At 40.3% G+C, this 24,478-nt stretch overlaps 1 long non-coding RNA gene across 3 annotated transcripts; it reads left to right on the forward strand.

Moving 5' to 3' along the window:
* The first annotated feature begins 1,378 nt into the window (after positions 1-1,378).
* Positions 1,379-24,466, forward strand: LOC133496625 (uncharacterized). Of its 3 annotated transcripts, none has more exons than XR_009793829.1 (4): positions 1,379-1,604; positions 4,843-4,914; positions 15,330-15,456; positions 24,141-24,466. It is a non-coding gene; the product is annotated as an uncharacterized LOC133496625 (long non-coding RNA). The 3 variants fall into 3 exon arrangements; XR_009793828.1 differs by lacking the exon at positions 24,141-24,466 and adding an exon at positions 16,857-17,034; XR_009793827.1 differs by lacking the exon at positions 24,141-24,466 and adding an exon at positions 15,560-16,850.
* Positions 24,467-24,478: the final 12 nt, after the last annotated feature.

The following is a 24,478-nucleotide window of genomic DNA, read 5'->3' on the forward strand; positions in this document are numbered from 1 at the left end:
GCAATTTTGATCCAACTTTTATTCGGCATTGTATGAGATCATGTCGGTGCCCACTCACCAGACCATTTTCCAAGAGAACATTTCTGGGGTGACATAAAAAAATAACGCTGTGTCTGAGATAAAACTAAGAAATGCATAGCGATTGTGGTCATACGACAGATGTTCTCAGAAGCAGTTCTCGGCAAGACTGATTATACAACTATATTAGTGAAGTGCTTTACAGGAATACTAATTCTTAAATATTTAGCAGTTTATAATGTACAGTTTAATGTGTATGTGCTTCAAATTGCAAGCTGTCGCTTTGTCAAATTTTGTTTTGCATTACAAACAGACTTGATTTACAAGTGAGCTTTTGTCTTGTCTTCCCTTCCTCAGTCTGTTGTGTGCAGTTTGGCAAGAATGTGTTATAGTCTCCTTGTGACCCTTGTGAGGATAAAGAGCAAAGAAAATCGATGGATGGATGGATGGATGGATGGATGGATGGATGGTGTTATAGTCTCCATTTTAGTTGAGTTCAATGACGTAGAATAAAAACTAGACTGCGCACAGACCACTCTGTGCAGGTGGCCGTGAGTGTTGATGCATAGATGAGACAGACTGCACATGCGTGTTGTGTGCTAAGAGCCAATAAAGTGACAATAATACCGAATCGGTGCTCCCTGTTATTACTACTCCTGCCATTGAGCTTCGGAGGTGCGACGTGAGAAGGGAGTTAACCCCGGGGAGGACAACCTCGGCCCAGGAGAAGACGTCTCCCCTGCGTCTCCCGACCACGGTCAGGCTACCGGAGCAGGAGCAGTTTACAGCGTGAATATGTGTGTGGAATTTATTGATAACATTTCTGAGATTGTTCATCCTCTTGTACAAAAAGTGTCTGAAAATTTCCTTGTAATTTTTGGAATATATCAATTGAAAGACCTGCTACACTAAAACGAGGGGTGGGCGTGGCAGTTGACGTTTGGCATGGGGAATATTATTAAGGCCTGAACCTCCCATCACATATATATGTGTTATTGTATCTTCTAAACCTTCCTGGGTATGCGGCAAATGTTTGGATTATATTCACGTCTCTTGGAATCCAAAACATCCCAAGTATTTAGATTTATCGCATCGTTTTCCATAACAATGTATGCATGTTTACCAGGCTTTTTGCCCTGACCGGAAGTCACAGCCTATTGTCCATGGCGGGGTCCATAATGGATGCAGAGTGCGCAGTCTAGTTTTTATTCTACATATCATTGGTTGGGTTGGTTTAGTTTGTTTCCTGTGTTCCAGGTCTTTGTGTGCTCATTTTGTTAGTTGTGTCCACCTGTTCACATTTAGCCTCCTCCCTTGTGTTGACCAATCAGCTCCAGGTCTGCCTTGTCCAGATGTTTCTTATCTCGTCAATCTCTGACCCGTCTTGTCAGGTTTCTAGTTTAGGTTTATTTCAGATATATTTTATTACTTTGAGTATTTTGTTGTTACTTTTAGTAGTTTTTTTTATTATTAAATATTTTTCGAGATTCTTGGATTATTATTCTGCCCTGTGACAGCCAAGGTACACACACCAAAAGGACCAGTTGAATGCCCATTGAATCAAAGCAAAAATGTTGCAATTGCAGGTAATTTTTTACATTAATATTATAATTGATCTATGTTATTACAATATTTTTTTAAACAATACAATATTGTGAATGCAATTTCTCTAATTAAAAAGATGGAGCATATTTGGGGACTGGAATGGATTTATAGCATTTTCACTCATTTTAATGGTGAAAGTGATCTGAGATGCGTGTGATTTGAGTTGATTGTGATCAAGGAAAGATTTATAAAACAGTGGTGAGGGCGGCCATGATGTACGGATTAGAGACTCTGGCACTGAAGAAACAACAGGAAGCAGAACTGGAGGTAGCGGAAATGAAGATGTTGAGGTTCTCGCTTGGTGTGAACAGGTTGGATAGGATTAGAAATGAGCTCATTAGAGAGTCAGCCAAAGTTGGATGCTTTAGAGACAAGGTTAGAGAGAGGCGGCCACAGATGGTTTGGACATGTTCAGAGGCGAGAGAGTGAGTATATTGGTAGAAGGATGCTGAGGATGGAGCTGCCAGGCAAAAGAGCAAGAGGAAGACCAAAGAAAAGGTTGATGGATGTTGGATGTTGATGGACACGAGGACAGTGGGAGTTAGAGAAGAAGATGCACAAGATAGGCTTAGATGAAAAAAGATGACACGCTGTGGCGACTCCTAACGGGACAAGCCCAAAGGAAAAGAAGAGGTGGTCAAGGGAAAGATTCAAACTCAAACATCAAATGTCTTTTTTTTTTATTAGGTGTAGTGTAAAAAATTCTATATATTTTTTTTCCAGTATGATGTACTGTACATTCCTCCCAAAGCATTCAAATATAAATAACATATTATATAGATTTTAAGTTTTATTTACATTTTAAAAAACATTATTTTGAATTTATTAAGCACCCATTCTTTTCCAAATCAAACAGAAAAAAATACGTGTTGCTTTATGTTTACTTCTAGACTGGCTTTTATTGCATTTTAGCATACATATTTTTTCTGTTTGCTAAAATCTCCACAATCATGATGTACACACAATTCTATCTTTTTACAACAAAACACCTTGAGCACCTGCAAGCTGCCTCTTACATTTATTGCTGCGGAGTCAGCGAATGTTGGCCGAATGCTGAAGGTTCACGGTAAATAAAGCAGGGAATGGGAGCCCCACCGGGTGGTGGGTGGGAAGGCGGGGGTTATGAGTTTCCATGCATGGCTATGAAAAACAGCAACGACTACGTCACTCTGCAGTCTGAGAGGCTTAGTGAAGTGCCGCCTCTATCTTCAAAGTCATCCATGCTTGCTTTTTCATATTCATGACCTCATGTATAGATGTCCAATGCTGTTTCAACCACAAAACAAACCTTGTGATTAACCCACTTCTCCCCGCATTGACCCATCTTTCCTCTATCCTATCAGCCTATCACCAAATGTTACCCTTCTCTCCTTGGCGCTCTGCTTCCCGCTTTTGCAGCCTGGAATCATCCATCAAGGCAATGAGGAAATAACAGGTACTCCCTCTTACTTGGCCAAAGTGGCTGGTGTTGCTTCCTTTGCAACAGACATGAGTGATGACCTTGAGGATGGAAGGCAGGCCATATGGATGAACTCATCTGGGAGAAACAGACAGACAAAAGCAGGTTCCAGTGGAATATGTTAAGCGAGCAAGGGGATTTGGTCATCTCTGATCCGTTATCATTCCAGGGCTTTGGTTCCGTCTTTTCCAATTCACACTGGGTTTAACTTCCAAGGACTTTCTGCTTCTTCATGGATTTGGAGAGGTCCTTTTAAAACAAATAGTCAGCCTATTGAAACACGTGATTTATCAGCTGCGTGCTTTCCGACGGAATTGCTGAGTGACAAGGACTATTGTATCGTGTGTTGCTTTATAAGCAGACATTCCCTCAGCAAACAAAAGAAACAAGTCGTGCTTTTCAAAAGTCTTGTCACTTTTTGTTCTTGTGGCAGCTTTTGTTTCACCCACTGAAGAAGTTTTGAGCAGAAGTCTTTCTGCAGCCCTTTTTTAGTTTTCTTCATTCAAAACGTGCGCTGGGTTTTTGTCTCTGCTCCCACACTCCAGTCTGGATTACACACCACCTCTCTGTCTCCAAAACCTTCAAGGAGGAGGACGGGTGAAACAGAAGTCACAACTGATGCTGCTCCAGAATTCTTTTTGATATATGCAATGTACAGCTAAGAGAATACAGCTGTTTACACCGTCTAACATGAAAAAAATGCCTTAGGGTGTTGTAAAGGGTAGGCATCAGGTGTACATAAAGCATGTGTTTTGTTTGCATGTGTTTAAGACTCTTGAGCTGAAATGCATCTGGGCCTCATGAATTATTTGTGAGAGGAAACTTTATGCCAAACTCAATGTGTCTATGCAGTCGTGTGGTGGGGTGGAGGGTGGGTGAGGGTGGGGGGTCTCTCATAACGTAACCATCTGGCCAGTCTCCAACACTTAGTCATCACACAGTTGGTCCAGCCAGGTGGCTGAATATGTGGGTGACCAGGTGGCACCAGTGACTTGCCAAGACCTTTGGCTGTCTGGATCCGTGCCAGCAGATAGTACACTACAAATATTTTGTTCATTGATATTTGAGTTTTCTTGACTGTCACAGTCACCTTGACCCCATTAAACAGTCGGTCATGTTTAATAAGTGCTGCTATTCTTCTAGGTAATTAAATATCTATTGGTCGAGTGAGGAAAATACAAATGCTGAGGAACTTCTGCATTTTATGCTTTTGTCATTCATCACTGAAGTGAACACTGAGCATTTTAGTTGAAAATTTTTTAAAACAATTTCTAATGGTCATAAAAAAATATTTTTTGAATTTTACAGATGTATGTTTCATGGCAGTTTGACCCTTATTTATAATTTATATTTATATATTTTTTTCCTCTTGGGACAACGTGTATGTTGACCTGCATTCCAAAACATTGCCTTGAACTGTTATGCCACATAATTATCGTTGCTTTAAAACATCGTCAAGAACAACAAGTGAGCATATTGAAAAAGTGATATGCAAATACTTGTACTATGATGGTATAATACATATGCAAGCATGTCATACACATGATTTTGTTTGGCTTTTATTTTTACATTTATGTATTTAAACATTTGTCAATTCAGGTAAAGCGTTTGAGAACAGACTCTCATTCGTTATGCCGAGTACAAAATATATGTATCCATATGAAGGAGCTCCGTCTTCCGTAGAAAGCATTATTACAGTTGAAATGGCAATAATACAAATAATATATTATTACTCACAAAATTTTTCCATGAATCCCCAGGTACCATCAAAAGGTGGCCACATGAAGATGTGCACAACATCGCGATGACAAAGTAAAATGATTGGATGCTAGGTAAGTACTGACTAATCTTTGCCTTTTTTTTTTGTTCATGACCTTTCCTTTGCTCTTTTTAGGGTGCAAAAAAAGCCATTATTTTCAGAAACAATCAGTGTTTGGCCTTGGAAAAAAATTAAAAGCTCACCTATCCATAATGAATGTCACATTTTGAATCAGATGAGATGGGAGCACAGATAAGCAGAAGAATAATGACAGAGCAACTTTTTTTTTTCATGCACATAAAAGATTAGAGTGAATTTTTGCTCGTTATTTCTTGGATGAAATATGACTGGTAACAATATAACACTATTAGAATTGTAATGACAAATGATTTATGGTACTTTCACAAAAGAAAACAATCAGAAAAGAGTAAATTATGACATTTAACTTTAATACACCTATGGCCTCTAACAAGACAATATCTAATGCCAAGGCAATAGATAATGAAATGTTGTTAATAGGTTTGTGTTAGAGCCAGACATAGACAAGATACAAGTGGCTGGAGAGAGCTGATTGGTTGAGATGAGGAACAAGGCTGAAGAGGGTTAAAAAGGTGTGTTGCTACATTTCTAAAAAGCAAACTGTGGTCTCAATAATGACTTACTTCACAGGAGTGATACTACTGAAGTTGTTGTACTTCTGTAGCATGTTAATCCAAACAAACTTTTGCCAAAAAGGTAAGAAGGTATAACACAATCCTCTGCAAGACTGAAAGATTTCTGGTTTGTTGAGATTTCAAAACATTTCTCATGATTTTTTTTCCTTCTTCTTAGTTTGACGCTTCAGCATTATGCAGGTTAATAAAAGAGGGAACTCTTTTATGTGCATATTTTTTTCTGTTGTACTATAAATGTGCTCAAAACAGTTGTATTTTTAAATTTCAGCATCTCTACTGTTTTATTTGTACTTCAGTAAAGGAGTTGTATAATTACTCCCCGCCCCTTCCAAAATAATTTTTTAATGTGTCTTAAGTTAAGGAGAGAGTGTGAGTATTTTTGGCGGTACCTACGAGTGTGTTACTGTGGGTACTACTCTTTCTTTAGACCTATCAGCCTCAGAGCAGCTCCACAACCCCACGCCATCGCCTACCATGGCAACAGAGCTATTACCCCCCGCCATCTTGTCATGACACACCCTTCCTCTCTGCACCGCACACAGAGTCACCTCCTTGCTCAGTGAGTGAAATGCCCTAAATTAGCTTTGACCTTCTACATTTAAAAAGAGGAAACGGCACAGTGGCAGGCCTGTGTGTATGGGCGTGTGTGTAACAAAGCATACTGGTTCTCACCAGCCGGGCGGGCTTGCCAGCATTTGTGAAGATAGTGGGTGGCCCTTTTTAGATACAACAGACACAAGTGACAATGCAGTACTGTAAATAATCTCATTTCTGATGCCTTTGTACTGAACGTCGTGAATAAAAACTAATAGGCCCATTATTTTTTACAACTTCCCCCAATGACGACGCAACAAAAAAAGAGCGGTATGTCAACTGGGGTTGAGATCTTGATTGTTATGGGGAAAAAAAAAACAGGGACAGCGGTGACATGGAAGAAAGTGAAAGAGGGAGCACTGATCACAATAACGGTACAGAATTGGAGAAGTAAAATATTTCCCCATCCATGGCCTGATTCCAGAAACTGTTTAGTGTTGTCGGCTCCAAGAATGATTTGTGGCAAATGCCTTGTGCTATTGTGCCAGCCGAAGAAATACGACCTTCTGGCATTTAAAGTGGGACTGTCATCCCTATAAACATTCTAAAATAGATATTGTAATGAAAAATACATAAAACAGTATTCACTTTAATGTCTATACGAAAAAAAAAGTGAGCGGAGAACGCGTCATCCATGCACAAAGTTGCGCAATTGAGTGTCCCTCTACATCCAAGTGGTCGCCATATTAGTCGCGTCCTCTGTCGTTGATGTCATCGTCACTTCCGCCGTTGAAAACACGCAGTGCCTGCTACAATGGAAGCCGAAAAACAGATATTCGGATTTTTCCGACACCCTTTCTGACACCGAAGCTCTTTTCGAAAAGGACAACACCGCACAACCGAGTGAAGTTACCGGGGCAATATTACACTGTTTCGAGCCCTCAGTACAATATTACACAATTGTTTCGAGCCATATTTAGATGATATCCGATCACGGCCAAACCGCATCCCGTCCGATCCACTTCCGCAGCGGAGATGAGCCATCGCGGCTCATCGCAGCTGGCCGGTGTGGCTCATGACAGAGCCGAGCGGTGCTGCTTTAGGGGGGTGTTCACAGTCGAGCTGGGGCGCTTTATGCGTGCACGCGACTGAGTAACGCATTCTCGGCTGGGTTCTTCAGAGCCGCGCCCGTCGCAAAGCCCAACGTGCAGCCTTCACAGAAGCTGTGACCGCCGAACGTGGTGCCTTAGCCAGTGTGGCTGAGTTTCGGCGCCCGTGGTGGCATATAAGGACGAGGTGGAGCCGAGCTATGCTGCTTTTAGGGGTATATTCAAAGTCACAGCAGTACGCGATGAACATTATCGAGATGAGGCTGAGTGAGACATTGTTGGCTGGGCGACGTGCACATCGACACATTTCATACGCGGATCTTTTGTTACGTTATGAGAGAGACCGATTACGTGATCGGCCCCAAACTATTGTTTTTTAGTAGCTGTATACACACCTACCTGTTATTTGGAACCCACGAAGCTCTCGTCCTCTGCACCCATGCAATCCATTTTTCACAACAAACAGGGTCTCTTTCAAACTTATGAAGGGTAATTCCATTCTCCCGAGTATTCAAGCAATGTCCAGCAATGCAATCAGCCGGCATTTTGGCTAACACGAAGGAACAACGAGCTACCTCCCCGGAGGTAAAAATAATGGAAACAAACGAGTCCATGAAGGGGGTCCCGCTGTCCTTTACGTCACTTCCTGCTTCTTCTCGAAAAGAAATCCCTGAGAGGATTTTCATGGCGGGAGTTACAAAAAGCTGTACACGTCAAAATCATGTTTTGTGGTGAAAAAACACATGGGACCATATTGGCTGTGGGGTTTTCATTAATAATATACCAAAAATTATCTGTTTGACGACACTTGACCTTTCAGGAAAAAGGTTTCATGTAGAAAAACACATTCAGGTATGGTGTATATTTTCAGTTCCCATTAAAATGATTTAGCATCTTTTTGTTTGTCAGTTCAAAACGGTTATCAAAGCAATGTGAACACTTTTCCAAAGCCCTTCCAGTTTTTTTCTTCTCAGTTAAGGCAAAACTAGTTTGTGCGCAGAGTATTTTTTTTTTTTTGCTGTGCATTTATTAAAATGTGGATTGTATGTTATCAATAAAACAAAATAAGATTCATTTTTACCTTTGTACATAAGTACATACAAATTCTGTACTTTTTTTTTTAGTTCAGTAAAGCAATAAAACTTGTACTTGCAAGTGATTCCCCCCCACACACACACACAAATGTCAACACTTCTATTGAGAATAAGTACTAAATGTGAGTACTTTTGCTACCCCTGGTAGTAAAGCACAATCAATAGTGTACAGGAAAAGAACAAAAATGCCTGCACTTCGAGCTTTGTGAGGGTTATAAATATGTAAAACAAGTTCAAATAGACGTATAAAGTTCACACCAGGTGGTAGCAAGTCATCAGGTGTGTCGTGCAACCGCTTCAACATGAGCATGAATGCACATAATACATTTACTTATGTATATATATATATATATATATATATATATATATATAATATACATACAAGGGGAACACTTACAGTGTACAATTACACCACAATTTACTATATTCATCAAGACATATGTGTGATAGTGTTTCTCTATAAAGGCGCTCACTAGTGCATAAGTTACATGATTTGTTGTCCTGAGACTGATTGCCCTCATCCAAGAAAAGCAGTTTCTCACGGTGCGTTTAGTGATTGATGCACTGTTTATTGCACCAGCCTCTGTGGCAATCGTCTATTCAAGCTCCAAGGTGCACGTGTTTTAAAAAAAATAAATAAATAAAAAAAAAATCCATGGTGGTGCCCTGCAGTGCAGTAGCATGTGCGCCTGCTCCTTGTCCCTCTCTCGGATGTTGTAGGTGTTGGTGTGCTACACTCCCTGTGTCACGATAACCGAGCCTGACAGGTGCTTCTCCTCATTATTCAAATAGGCCTTCACGACTGTGAGAGGGAGCCACAGAAGATGCTGCTTTCATCCTATAGCTCATATGCATGCTCGGTGCTCTCTGCCCGACATTACAGTGACATTTACAATGAAAAATCACCCTCGTATCATTCGCCATCATATTCCCGCACGTAAGCTAAATGTATTGATCTATAAATATCACATCTATCCTGCTTAGCAGACCTTACACGCAACAGTTCCCAAACAACGGGAGATAGATGAACGTCCATTAAAGTAGTTAGCTGGCTCGCTTTGAGGAGCCAACCTGGGCAAATTGACTTCTAATATATACCCTTGAGAGTGTAATCACTTTGACCCACTAATGGCCTTTTCGCCGGGGTGATGGCATCCTGAGATTTGAGGTAAAATAAGTACAATTAGACTCAATTGCCGTCATTATATGTGAGAGGGAGGAGGGGGAAAAACCCACACAAAACAAACCATGTGACATTCGTTATGTGAACAACAATGGATTTTGATTAAATCAAAACAGGTGGTGCCTGCTGGTAAAAGCTTTTTTTTTTCCAAATGTGTTGCTTCATCTTTGAGTTGGATTGGTTGCATTTTAACCTCGAGGGCGGAATATCTTCTTAAAATAGATTACTTACACAACACCGAACACTTAACTTGTTTTTCTTTTGTTTTATATTCTGATACATACAGTCTTGGAGTATCTGCAAAGTTGACGCCATCGATTGGCAAGAAAAACATCCAAGAGAACGCTGACCTCTGACAACTTTAAACTTTTCAGAAAAGTGAAGAAAGATGTTGAATTTGCTAATTACCCTTAATTTATTATGTTCTGTGTTTATTCACATCTGTTATGGATTTAAGAAATCAATTCAATTTTTTTTAAATTGTTTTCATGTTTTGCATGGTTTACTTGTGTGTTTTGTGGTAGTTGTAGTTGTAGTGCTAAAGTGCTTTGTGTGTATTTTAGGCTGCTACTTCCTGGTTTATGGTGGATGATGTAGAGAAGACATCGTATGATTTTTCATTCTATGGAAGGAGAAATGGTTTTCTCATCTCACATCCAATGTTTAAAAACCACAAAATGTATTTCTTTAGCAAAAGAGAAAACAATAATAAAACACTATATTTATTTATGAGCAAGATGACAATGTGCTGGTCCAAGGAGAACGACGTAAGTAGGACTGCCCTGTGTGCTCTGGCTGGGAGGAGTGATTCCATTGTAACGCATGAACAAAAAACAAAAGGAAAATCCATTTGTAGCCAGATTCACACGAACTTCTGCAATTATGTCACGTCTTTAGACAGCTATGAGGAACTCGCCTGCAGAGGTTTTACCTCACCCTACATGCAAACTAGCCAACCCCCCCCGCCCCCCCCACACACAACCCCCCCTAACCAACAAAGGACAGCATGATAAAAATTTTGATTCTGATGTACTTAGAATTATACGTGCGCTGCTTAGGAATACCACGGGCAGTCTGGAACTGGTCGCGTTCAAAACACACATGCCTTAGTCATAGCCTCTGTATGAGAGGGGGCGCTATCGAGCCATCAAATCAACAAAAAACCCACCTGAACAAGTGGATTCATCCGAGTGTAATTGCAAACCATTATGTGATCGGCATGTCTAAATCACGACTCTGAGGTTTTTTTTTTTTTTTTTAAATCTCGTTTCTGCCATTCCTGTGTTGAGTTTGCATGTTCTCCCTCTGCTGGCATGAGGTTTCTCCTTGCATATTCAAAAACTGGTCAATAGGTCAATTCTCCTTCTCCTTTTCCTGTCGGCTTGTCCCGTTAGGGGTCGCAACAGTGTGTCATCTTTTTCCATCTCGGCCTATCTCGTGCATCTTCCTCTCACACCCATTGTCCGCATGTCCTCCCTCACAACATCCATAAACCTTCTCTTTGGTCTTCCTTTCGCTCTTTTGCCTGGGAGCTCCATCCTCAACATCATTCTACCAATATACTCACTCTCTCGTCTTTGAACATCTCCAAACCATCTAAGTCTGCTATCTCCAACCTTGTCTCCAAAACATCCAACTTTTGCTGTCCCTCTAATGAGCTTATTTCTAATCCTATCCAACCTGTTCACTCCAAGAGAGAACCTCAGAATCTTCACTTCTGCTACCTCCAGCTCTGCTTCCTGTTGTTTCTTCGGTGCCACCGTCTCTAATCCGTACATCATGGCCGGCCTCACCACTGTTTTATAAACTTTGCCCTTCATCCTAGCGGATACTCTTCTGTCACATAGAACACCAGACACATTCCGCCAGCTGATCCAACCTGCTTGGACCCAGTTCTTCACTTCCTTACTACACTCCCCATTGCTCTGTATTGTTGACCCCAAGTATTTGAAGTTGTCCACCTTTGCCATCTCTTCTGAAGCTTCACTCCTCCTCCTCCGACCCTCACATTCATACACATATATTCTGTTTTACTTCAACTAATCTTCATTCCTGTCCTTTCCAGTGTGTGCCTCCATCTTTCTAATTATTTCTCCGCCTGATCCCTGCTTTCACTGCAGATCACAATATCATCTGCAGACATCATAGTCCAAGGAGATTCCAGTCTAACCTCATCTGTCAGCCTATCCATTACTACCGCAAACAGTGAGGGGCTCAGTGCGGGTCCCTGATGCAGTCCCACCTCCACCTTAAATGCTTCTAACACACCAACGCCTCACCTCACCGCTGTCCTGTACTATTCTAACATATTTTTCCGCCACACCAGACTTGTTAGGTAAATTGAAGACACTTAATCATGGGTCAGGAACCTTTTCGACTGAGAGAGCCATAAAAGCCAAATATTTTAAAATGTAATTTCAAAAGAGCCGTACAGTGTTTTAAAAACTAAGTACACGTGTATTTGCGCATTTATGTAAGACCAACACTTTTAGAGTACAATAAGTGTCAGAACGATTTTAAATAACATCTTTACGCTTTTGCTAGCCAATGATGACAAAAGTACTTTTTAGCATTAATGCGACTTCTGGTGTGGCACGGTTTTGCTGATGGCTTTGAAGTCTGTTTCATATGTTTCATGCAAGCGTTGAGACTTCATCCGATCACCGTGAAAGTAATTCAATTTGATTTGCCATCATGATGGTACGATGGTGAACAGTTCTTGCGGACAAAGGCATGTCTTTTATTTGTTTGATTATCTTATCTTTATGCAAAGTTGTCAAAATGTTTATTAACAACAACAAGTACGAAAGCTTTGGCATACTCCCCATCTATGAATTTAGACACACAACAGAGCCATCTCTTCACAAAGGCTGTCCATTCTTGCTGAAAACTTCAATACTAATCTTTTTTTTCTTTGAGTAACCTTTGTCAAAAGCATTTCTAGTTAATGGTTCCGACCCGATCGGCGTTCAACCCTTCTGCGCCTGTAAAGATCGACTGCCACATTAAACTATGGCAAACCCACTAGAACAAACTGTCTCTGCGTCATTTGCGTTGCCTGCACGACAGAAATCACATGTACAGTATGTTGTGATGAGGGCTCTGCGAGGCATATGCAACCACCAAAAGAGTCAGGTGTGCCTTGCAAGCCATAGGTTCCCGACCCCTGCACTAAATTGTTCATCAGTTGATTTAAAAGTGCGTGTGAATGGTACAAAGAAGGGCTGAGCCCTGTGGCTGACAACCAGAATACAAAAAAGAATAATGGAAAAATGGATACACTGATTGACTTAACATTATTGTTTATACAAAGCAGATTGAGTCCAAAGGAAATAAGCATAACATAACAATCCCTCTCGTCTTCTTCTTCTGGCATTCATTCTTTTTTGTTAGTTTTCACAGTGCCCTTTGAGACATGTTCCATAAGATGAAGACAGAGTCAAAGGACCCTAGTGAGGTGGTACCTAGAGATAGATAGATAGATAGATAGATATAGATAGATAGATAGATAGATAGATAGATAGATAGATATAGATAGATAGATAGATAGATAGATAGATAGATAGATAGATAGATAGATAAGATACCCTAGCTTCTTCACCATTACATCATCATGTAATTTATGTATTGCTAATGATTGCAGTATATACAAACGTTTGGCAGGATGATGAAATGTGTTCTAGAACAACTCTACATGCACTAAGAATATACAAATGAATTCATTCACTGCTTCAAAGCATCTAAAATGCAGTGTAAATATTGTAACAGTTGTTGCGGCAGTATGGAATTTGTTGCCTGATTGCAGAACAAGTAGATATTTTATTATTATTAAAGTAGAGCAAAGCTTGTGTGGAATTCAGTGAGGAGAAAAATATCAAAGGGTTGTACTGTAATTCATTTATCACGTCTTTTTGTGAGGCGAAAAGCAAGGCATGCAAGAAAACTTTACGCTTGGCTGAGACGCTTATTGTGTTTGATCTCAGTAATTCATTTTGCAGAAGGAAAGTCTTTTTATTTGCCTTTGTGTTTGCATGTGTTTTTGTCAGGGTTGTGAAGGTCGGTCACACTGTCTGTGCTTTGTGTGTCACGCTGCGGTGTACATGTAGTGTGACACTTGTTTTCTCCAGGGATGTTCTCTCTTTTCTTTTTTTTCATCTGCATGTCTCGCACTCTGCTGCTGCTCCTTCCTCAGAGAGAGAGCCAGAGCTGTTGGTCTTTTCATCATGAGCCCCTAAAACATAATTAATATGTCACTGGGTATGCATGAAAATGCCAGCACGCGGCTGGTCAGTATGACAAATTTGAAGTCTACAAATAGTTTACTCAACCTTTCCTGACTCAAACAAACATATTATCAAAAGCAGGATTTTCCCACGTTGGGATATGATTTTAGGTTTTGGAATGGCAACCTCTTTAGATCAGACTTAATCCATTCCGGCACGCTATTGTAAAAGTCTAATGACTCACCGATTAAAGAAAGCTGCTCAAATGTTGATTTAGCCACACAGGCCCTTTCAAAGCTCCACCTCATTTTTACGGCAGATGCTGAAGATAAGCTTGTCTGATTCGTAATACCGTTCCTCATCCACCGACAATCTTCTGGCTGTATTCTTGCATGTGTGTCAGACGTAAAACGTTGCACACCTTTCTGGATGTGCAGCTTCTCCCGTCGACTTAAGTCAGTCACTGCAGATAGGGCAACACATTTTGGGTGAAGCAATTCTAAAAGTCTGGCATTCCTTGTCAAATCGGGCCCCTCTGAAATTCTCCCTTCAATCTAAGCACTTTTCCTCTTGAGCCCTTCAAAGGCTGGACTGAGTAGAAGGTGAAACATCAAATTGCACTTAAAGTTTGGATGCAGATAAAATATATTCTACGTGGATTCATAATGTCAAAGATTGTTGTCAAATGTTTTTAAACTGCCACTCTTTTGTTAAATTATGGGGGGTTTTGGGTTTGTTTGTTTTTTTTACTGTTGCCACACACCTAATACATTCACTTGAAGTCTCATCTCTCTCGCCAGACTAATCATCCAAATGATTTACTGGCACTTAGTAAAGTAACGACCTAACTAATTTCAATATTCTCATGTGCTCTTTCTCTTTTGCTGATTTTTTTTTTTTTAATGACATTCAGGAGTCTCAGGAAAAATAGATACTCCTAGATTTTCACACAGCCTCACTTGTCAGTGAATTCTGTGTTTACGTGCGATGGGTGTGTCAAGATGTCTGGACAGGAGAATGAAAAGTGCGAACGTTCAGCTGCTTAAAGACGAACTCATGTGTGAACAAAAAAATATGGCGTGCTCAACATCTAAAATGTTCAATGCCACATAAAACATCAAAGGAAAGCCCATCTTTCTTAATTTTATTGACTGAATTATGTACATACACTACATGGTCCAAGATCCATCCATCCATTTTCTCTACAGCTTATCGTCATCGGGGGGTCACAGGTAGGCTGGAGACTATCCCAGCTGACTTGGAGTAGACGCCAGCCAATAACGGTGCATATGCAAATATAGACAAACAAGCATTACACTCACATTTACCCCTAAGGATGATTTAGAGTAACTAAACTAACATGAATTTGTTTCGGTATGGTATGTGGGAGGAAATCTATCAAAATCTCCACACAGATAGAACAGAGTCCGGATCCAAATTAGTGACGTCTGAACTGTGAGGCGGTTGTACTAACCAGGAGCATACCATGCCACCTGTGGTCCAAGAATACTCCCCCACTACAACCCATTCCAAAAAAACACAAGAATCACTTTTGATTTCCACTGCCAACATGGTATTGGTATCGAATGTGGGTAGTATTTTTAGTGTGCTGTGTAATGTTCTGGAATCGCACTACACGAGTATTTCTTTTTTTTTTTTTTTACGTTTCAGAATACAGGAGAAGGTAATGGAAGCTTCCTTAGACAATCCTGCATGCCTCAGTCAATATTCACTTCTGCGCCTCAAGCTACCGCATTTTTAAAAGCAACTGCGAGGATTTGAGCCAGTTCCAGGGGAAGTGAGTAACATTCTCCTTTTTTAATGTCTGTGAGCTTACCTGTTGTTTCTTTATTTCTCTGAATCTTTGGACCTTTTCTCCTGCCCACATAATGTATGTGAAGACAGCGCTCATTTCGCTGCAAGTCACACAGATCAAGTCAAGACCCTCAGGCAGCCTCATCATCTCAGCACTCACATCTTACTGCTGGCTTCTAGCACTGCATGAGCTTTTTTTTTACCTTCTGTCTTCAAGTCAACTATGCAGTTGTCTATTTTAAATAATCTTTTATTGCCTCTCGCCACATGAATCTGTTCATCGTGGTTTTAAATAAGTTGTTCCTGTTTTCTTTCTTTCTGATTTCTAGCCTTTCAGCTGAGTTATCTAATAATAAGAATAAAAATAGTCAGCATCTTCCTCATCATCACGAGCAGCAGGATGTTGAAGGTTGTGCAAAAACAAGTTTAGTCTAAACACTGAGAGGAGACTCTCAATAAAATTAAAAAAATAGTCTATGAGTAAGTCATTAGACAAGCCATGATGCATGGATTGGAAGCAGCATCACCTAAGAAAGTAATTTTTTTCTCATTATTTATAGAAAATCTCTATTGACAAATGGCATTTAACAACATAGAAACATTGATACAACAGTAAAAGAAGAATAAGAAGTGGATACCAAAGCATCATTGATAGATAAAGGAACAAGTAAAAAGTTTAGCATTTTCATCTCTGCTGGTAAAAAGGGAAAAGTGGGCAAGAAGGACAAGGAAGGAAGGTCAAGTCTTTCCTGGAATGTTTCCTGGGGACAAAGCAAAGCCAAATTCTCCAATACATGATGATTCCCAACAAATCGTTTATGTAGATGTATATATGTATTTTTTTTTAATTTTGTCCAATCAGGATTCACCCTGTTGCCACGTCAATCGAATCACCCGATTTCGTCTGGTTAAATTGACTCAATAATATTATTATATTTGTACCTAAAATGAGCCATGCATCAGTTGCATACAAAGCCCATGCGTTCAAAGAACTAAACCAAGAAAAAAATCAATATCACTACAAAAACAAAAAACAAAACAAACCCTCAAAGGATATTTAGTGTAAATCACTGTTCTATATGTTTTACTGTTGCCTGACAGTCAAAAGTTGTCAGCAGTGCTCGGCTTCACTTTGACAGGTGCCACACATCACATCCTTATGTTCACATCCACAACGATACGTTATGACAAACATTATGAAAATCTTCAAGGTATTCTAAAATTCAGTGAGGCCAAAATTCTGATTGCCTTCCTTATGAAGTTTTCTAAACTGATGATTGATGTAAATATGGTGATGCCACTTAAGACATTGATTTTGTCCTGCTGGACTTTTGTACACTTTACAGGTCCCACTGATTATTTATATTACTATTTTATCTACAGTGTGTGTCCCCCACCCTCCCCCCCACAGTTGGACACCTGGAACACATTTCAATCTCTTGAATGGTCGACATGGAATTGCCTTTCAGTGAAACAAAATTATTTGAACAGGAAGAACATCATTTCAGATCATTTTTACCTTCCAAATCATTTCACTGTGTTCTAATAAACAGCCCGAGGCAAAGAAGAATTGGCTGAATACGCTTAATTTTGTCTCGTGCTCCTATTCTTAATGGCTTTTACTGTGTCATGCTGGTATATTCGCACTGTTTCCGCAGCTGCTCCTGATTTCCAAGCCCCACAGTGGAACTTAATGCTCAGTGTTAAAGGGTACACGCACCACATGAAGAAAATCACGTTCAGGTATTCTGTCATGGGTTCAGGACCTCGGACAGAACCCTAGTACGTCGATGATGGAGAGCTGTCCAGGGTCCCAATTTTACCCACATCCTTGTATTCCTCAATACACTACTGGACTTCCATTCTCACAGTATACAGTCTAATCTTAAGGAGCCCGAGGCAACCCCTGGGGCAATTTGCACAATGTCAATGCGCTGACATTTTCTGGTGGACTACATCAGCTCATGAGTGTTTAATGAAGAATGGGGGAAAAAAACAACTCCCACAACCATTGTTATTTTCTCAAATTGAGATATTTGTACGAGGATCACAATTGTTTTATTCCTTAACCTGCCAGTTAGTATACATAAAGAAGACACACTACCAATAAGACTACCAATGTCACTCCAGTCATGTGTCCTGTGCTGTCCTGCTCCCGCCACAGAGTGCTAGAGCCTTTGGGCAAAAAGTGGCCTGACCATCCTGGACTGGCGACCAGTCAAACTCAGAGCAACATCAAATTCTACAGTTGTTTTCATTAGTGAAGCAGACTTACTTTATTATTTTTTATTTACACCATTTTAAAACAGTTCCCAAGTTTTTAATAATGTGTGTGAGATTATTTTTTCAAAGTATCTCATGGATCAAGAATCATAATACATTTTATGCATCGAATTGGCCCCTCCGTGGATATTGCGCAATCCGCGTCACTGACCAATCAGAGGCCAGAGATCTGGATAAACCACGCCCCTTTTTGCTCCCGCCATTTTCTCTGACAACATTGAATGGCCCAGTATAGGTTTTGTTAGCGTTTTATCGCGTATTTGGGTTCTTTAACAATAGATATGATTAAGAGGTGTAGTCACGGACCCTTTCCAAAACCGAAGACCCAGTACGAAAAATGCCTTCGATGGATCAAACCTTGTGGAAGACCGCATCATCAACTAAATCCATCTAATATCAACCGGAACAGATATGTTTGCACAAAGGTATGCCTTATATTTGATTTTCAATACATGTCTCGTATAAATGAATTCGAAGTTCTTCGCTAGCATAACATTGCTACGTGTGAACGATTGACACACTTATTCTTCGTTGAGAGATATTTAGTGATGATCCGACTGCACAAACGTGTCGCTTTCTTGCCGGCTCGCAGCCAAAGCTTAACTAGACTGTGTTTGCACGAAGATATGCCCTATATTTGATTTTCAATACACGTCTCGTATAAATGAATGAGACGTTCTTCGCTAGCATAACATTGCTACGTGTGAACGATTGACACTCTTATTCTTTGTTGAGCGATATTTACCGATGATCGGACTGCACAAACGTGTCGCTTTCTTGCCGGCTCGCGGCTGAAGCTTAACCAGACTGTGTTTGCACGAAGTTATGCCCTATATTTGATTTTCAATACACGTCTCGTATAAATGAATGAGATGTTCTTTGCTAGCATAACATTGCTAAGTGTGAACGATTGACACACTTATTCTTTGTTGAGCGATATTTAGCGATGATCGGACTGCACAAACGTGTCGCTTTCTTGCCGGCTCGCGGCCGAAGCTTAACCAGACTGTGTTTGCCTGAAGATATGCCCGATATTTGATTTTTAATACACGTCTAGTATAAATGAATGAGACGTTCTTCGCTAGCATAACATTGCTACGTGTGAATGATTGAATGAAATCAGAAGCATGGCGTCTCTCTCAGTTATGAATGTATTGTATTTAGAAACTATAATATATCGTTGATTTGAATGAAATCAGAAGCATGGCGTCTGTCTCAGTTAAGAATGTAACTTCAGGTTGCATCACCATAGCAACCAGGGGTGGATCTTGGAAACAACACAGCAGTCTCTTTTTACTTCCCTTTTGGATTTGACATAAAAGAGGTGGGGTTGCATCCATGGCATGTGTGGATGTTTCTGCATGTCATTCCTTCAGACGATGTGATTGAGCCACTTCCTGAATGTGAAACTTAACTGGCCCATTTTTGCTCGTCAACCCATGGGTGGAGAAACCCGGTGTGACACACTGATTTTGTAAATTAGCCTCATTGTTTTATGGGGTAAAAGTGCGGCTAGCTTGGAGATACAGTTTAAGAAATAAAATATTTACACGCTTGATGGGTGGTCAAACACTCTAAAGAACTATTTCTTTATTAAAAGGCAAATAATGTATAAAATGGACCCATTTGTATATTAAAAGGAAAATAATGTATAAAATGACCCCTTTAAAGCATTGGGTTTTTTTTTCCATTTATACTGTTCCAAATTGCTCTACATGGGTCATTTTCATATAATTTGATCAATAACAGTGAACACATCCCCAAAGCATTGCCTTTTGAGGATCAATATTTTTTACTCATCAACTGTTATTGACAGTTGTTATAGTATAGATAAAACTAAATAATTGTTGGTGAGATATGAATGACTATGGAAGAATTCATGAACATGTCGAAACTATTATGTCTCTTTGTGTAAAGACAAAATCAGGATGGGTTTAACGAGTAGTTCAGATCCTTTATCCACGCATATCGTCAGAGTTAAATTGGGCAACACAATTTTTATGAAGCTGTTTATGTCTTTCCCGTGATGAGTTTTAATTTTACTGCGATACAAGAAGTGTAGTTAACCATTTGCTCTGTCAATAACGATTGCCTTGACTATGACGTCCCAAGATTGTAATCAAGTTTTTAGAAAACAGGGCTCCAAACATACATATTTACCCATATGAAACCGAGGCGACATGAAAAGAAATAGATACATTAAAAAAAATCTTCACAATTGGCTTCACCGTTACTAATTAAATTACTGTATAAGAACCTGGCCCATATGGTGACTATAATGCTTTAGTACTGAGCACCCCTAAAGTTCAGATGTGATTAGTCCCTGTATAAGTAATGGGCGAGTTTTACAGGTCAATATATAGTATTTTATTTGAGGATGGTTCTCTTTTTCTGAGGGTTCTGGAGAACCGGCGGTCCTTCCTTCTCCACCTCAGAGCGTAGAAGGCGTGTCAGACCAGAATCGAAGCGCAGAGGAGCGATGCATGTCCCATCGCGCACACGGACTGAGAGATGCGCGCTCACTGAGACCGGAGGAGGCGGAGGAGGAAGAGGACCGAGGGAGAGGACCATTCCTTTCATCGCGCTCACTTCTTTCACGATAACCTACACGCCCGCACCCGCATCGGCATTTCTTGAAACAATCCAACACTGAGGACGTTTCCGGATGGACTTTTGCCCTGGATTGTTTTCGTTTTCACAATTTTACGCACGCCCATTTTCACCCGAAGCTCTTCGTCTCCCTTAGGCGTGGAAAGGTAGGCGCATCGCAACACTGTTATTTATTACTATAACTGTTCTTATTATTCATATTATTTAATGTTCATCTGCTCGTCAACGTCACTGTGTCGATCAATTGTGAAGTTTTTGGGTTACATAATTCTAATCCTGTGAATTTGATGACCTGGATCCAAGTGTTTTGGTTGAGCGCACGCATCTTTTTGTCACACAAAGCCAGCAATTTGCTGAAACACGCTAGCACGCGAACACGCACGCACACACATTCGTACAGCCGCGCGCGCGCAAATGTGACTTACTCAAAGTGGTTTCCGGACAAATACCGAGTTAGTGACTGTCGATCAAGTGGAAAGTTTCCGCTGTTTATTATCACCTAAACTAAACAGAGGATGACGACATTGACGATTTTTTTTAATAGTAAGAAACACTCGCTCGCACACAGTTTACAATCCATTAAATCCCCCGATTCACCACCGACGTGCTGAAAGGGGAGCTGCTTGCCAAATGTCTCTCTTGCTCTTCAGATACTGATTACATACGATATCTCCTCCTTTTTAATCGCTCCTCATTCGATCTAAAATCTCACTTTTGAATGCACGCAGCACAGTCGCGTTATGTGCTCTTTTAGAGGGATGCGTGACTGATATAAAGTTTAGCCTGACATCATGCAACTTATACTATGCGAACCATATAGCTCTGAATGTAATGCCCATTTCCTTAAAAGAGCATAGTGAGGTATAGCAAGAGCTCTATCGTATTATTATTATTAGTAGCAGTATTAGTAGTAGTATTATTTACAATCACAGCACTGTAATGGTCAAGATTGAAATAAGGAAGTCATGTATCCACTTAAAATGCGATTTTGTGACACCATTTTCCATCATACTGAGAGGTGTTTTTCATCCATCCTTTTAACCTTATTTTAGCTACAATAAAAGGACAAAATATTACAAAACCACCTCACTATAAAGTACCATTGAACTGCTATCAAATCATATGATACAATTGACTTGACTGCATCAGAATTGAATCAACCGCAAAAATGAAAATAAAATAATGGATGCCCCCCTTGCTGGACCTCAGTATGTTTTATCAGGAGTAGTCAAAGTAGCCAGTGATGTGTTGAATGAAATAGGACCTTCTGGCCAAAGCTCGCGATGGACAGTGGAAGAGGTGCGGGGGGCAAGGGGTGGTGAGGGGAAGGGAATTTGCTCGAGAGGTCTCCAGTGGGTCTCCAATGGCGTCTTGGCTGTATCACAGTACATGTCAAAAATATGCACCGACGCTTGATGCATCAATGCATCATTCATGACTGGCCAGTGACAGTATCCGTTGCGAGCCAGCTCTTATCTTTCTCTATTTAATAATTCAACCACTGTTTAAAAATGCCCCTATTCTAATTGTATACCATAGTGACTTCAGTGTTGACCTTTTAAACAAGCTTTTTTTTTTTTTTAATAAGATGTGGGAAACGTACTTTGGCTGTTTTGTGGCTGTTCCAGCCCAGAATTCGAGCTGCCGAGGATGCTGTCAGGCTTATGCTTGACTGAAGGGCATTTCTTTTTTTTTTTTTTTAGACCAGGCCTATGGGGAGAAAGTGTCAGTGAAATTTTCACTGTGAAATTTATGTCACCACGTAAGCCTCATTTAACTTCGCCTGGAGGCCAGCTATACAAAATAGTGCTGCATTAGAGAGCCCTTTGAATGTGTCAAATGTCACATAATGTAGCAGACCACCACAGGCCCATTTAAAAGGGTTAACAAAGAGATTTCTAGTACTTAATTCAACTGCAAGGACAAACTATTATCATCAGCAGCTCCGTTGAATGGGACATCTGATGCCTCACTTAGGGATACAATAAGTTAATTGAATAAAGGCCTGAGCCAATTTTCATAGAAACGTGGCATCTTGGGTTTCATGGGTAAATGAATCATATCCGATTGTAGGGCTGCACAGCACGCCTGTGGTCAGTGGCTTGGATTGACACAGCTGTGTTTGGGGTTATTTCCTCTCTGCGCAACCTTTTAACTTACGTGTTGTGTCTGCAAACTACCTTTAAGACAGAGACAACGATCGAGCCAGTCGACCTGCTGTTGTCGGGGAAACGCACACGTCCACCTGCAGATGTACACACTCACACAGGTGCCCAGACAATACATTCGCATACGTATCAGTTACTCAAATTCAATAGCTTGCAGCAAGATTAACTATTCAGAGCAGGTGGTTAAAGGGTCTATTGTGTTGCACGGTCCTGCGATCACCATCGGGCACAGCGATTATGTGCCAGAGGAAGTGCACAGGCAGAGATCTGAAGAAGAATGTATGCATTTTCTTTTTTTTTTTTTTTGTCATGTAAATAATTTTGAGCTGTGCAACTAAACAGCTGTGAGTGAAGCAAGAGCAGCTTTAACCATTCTGTCGCATTGCCAGGCATCTAATGGAAACAGCAATGACTGCATGACAGAAAATTCCACAAAATGTCAATAGTGATGGGATTTGAATATATAAATTGCACCATCCTAAAATCTGCTGTGAATGGCTTATTATGATTTTAATTCTTCAAAGGCATGCAAATGAGAGTGGTACCGGATAATTAGTCGTATTTACCAGGATTCGAGCAGGCCTTCAGTGACAGTAGGCAAATGGTTGAGGCTTCACTACAGTAAATGTTAACCACTAACAGAACTACAGAACCAGTCTTCGTATATTTTGAATCCAAGTCCTCTAGTATATTTCGACGCTGCCTTTCCTATAATGTCAGTGAATCAGCAAATGTTTTTCTCTGCTCGGTTGCGCAATGTCACATTTTATGTTTTACTACAGCAAACTAGGTTCCTCAGCCATACCGTGACTGCCATGGAAATTGTTTTGATAGTTTGAAAACTCTGTTCTGGCAGTCACAGCCATGTTGTGCCACATACCTCCCGTTTTGTGGGCAAAAATGTGATGGCTGTGGCCACCAAGAACAGAGTGCAAATGTAGAATTATCTTATGTATATGAAAACGTATTTTTGTAAAATGGTTTGAGAAAACACGTGGAGCAGAAATCTCCCACTAGCAGAGGAGATTTCTGTTATGTGCAATATGCACTGCCCCACAAGTTAGCACAACCCAGAACCAAAACAAAAGCAATCTGGATAAAGGTGAACTTGACAATGGAGCCAACAATTTCCATCCAGAAGCACCAAAATGATACTGAAATGACGTGTGAATTGCTGAAAACAAGCATGTCAGCAATTAAAATGAATATATTTTTTCTCTTCTCCTGCCTTGCCTCCAAGTATATAAAGGGGATTGTCTAATACAGGCAAACGACACAAGCCTTGTTGGTTGTTAAGTATACTGTAGTATTTTCCATGGGCTACTAAATAAGAGACAATGGGCCGCAAATGCCACCCTGGCTCCAGTTTGCCCACCACTTTTATAGAACCACGTTTCTTACATCCATTTATTACATTGTACAAAAATGACAATCACAGCCAAAATAAACTGTGAACACTATTGTTTTTAGATGAGCTGTATTTGTTGTAGCACCACTACTGTATGCTAAACGGAGTACATGTATGGTTTTATGAAGTTGTATCGCTTTGTTGTGAATTTCTCTGACTAAAACTATTTTCTCACTCCCTCTTTTCATTCTGTCATAGTTCCGTTAAAGGCCTGGCTGACAATGAAGATCAAACCATGGGGCTTGGACCAACAATGAACATTATGTGCTTCCATCCAGGCAGTCGCTGCAAATAAAATACCCAAGATGCACCTCTGAATCACTGATCATTGTGGCACAGCCACTTGATGCGGGGATTAGATATTTTTATCTTTGCTTAGATTCATCTGGAAGCCTAAATTGTATCTATTGTCGACATTTGATCTCCATCGGAGATTAAAAAAAATGATCATGATGCAATGTGGAATATAAAATAAATCAGATGTCCTAATCAAATATTTTTGGCACTATCAAAGAAACTTTAAATTCCCATCACTT

The sequence above is a fragment of the Syngnathoides biaculeatus genome, chromosome 23 (assembly GCF_019802595.1).
Source record: "Syngnathoides biaculeatus isolate LvHL_M chromosome 23, ASM1980259v1, whole genome shotgun sequence".
In the NCBI taxonomy this organism is placed as follows: domain Eukaryota; kingdom Metazoa; phylum Chordata; class Actinopteri; order Syngnathiformes; family Syngnathidae; genus Syngnathoides; species Syngnathoides biaculeatus.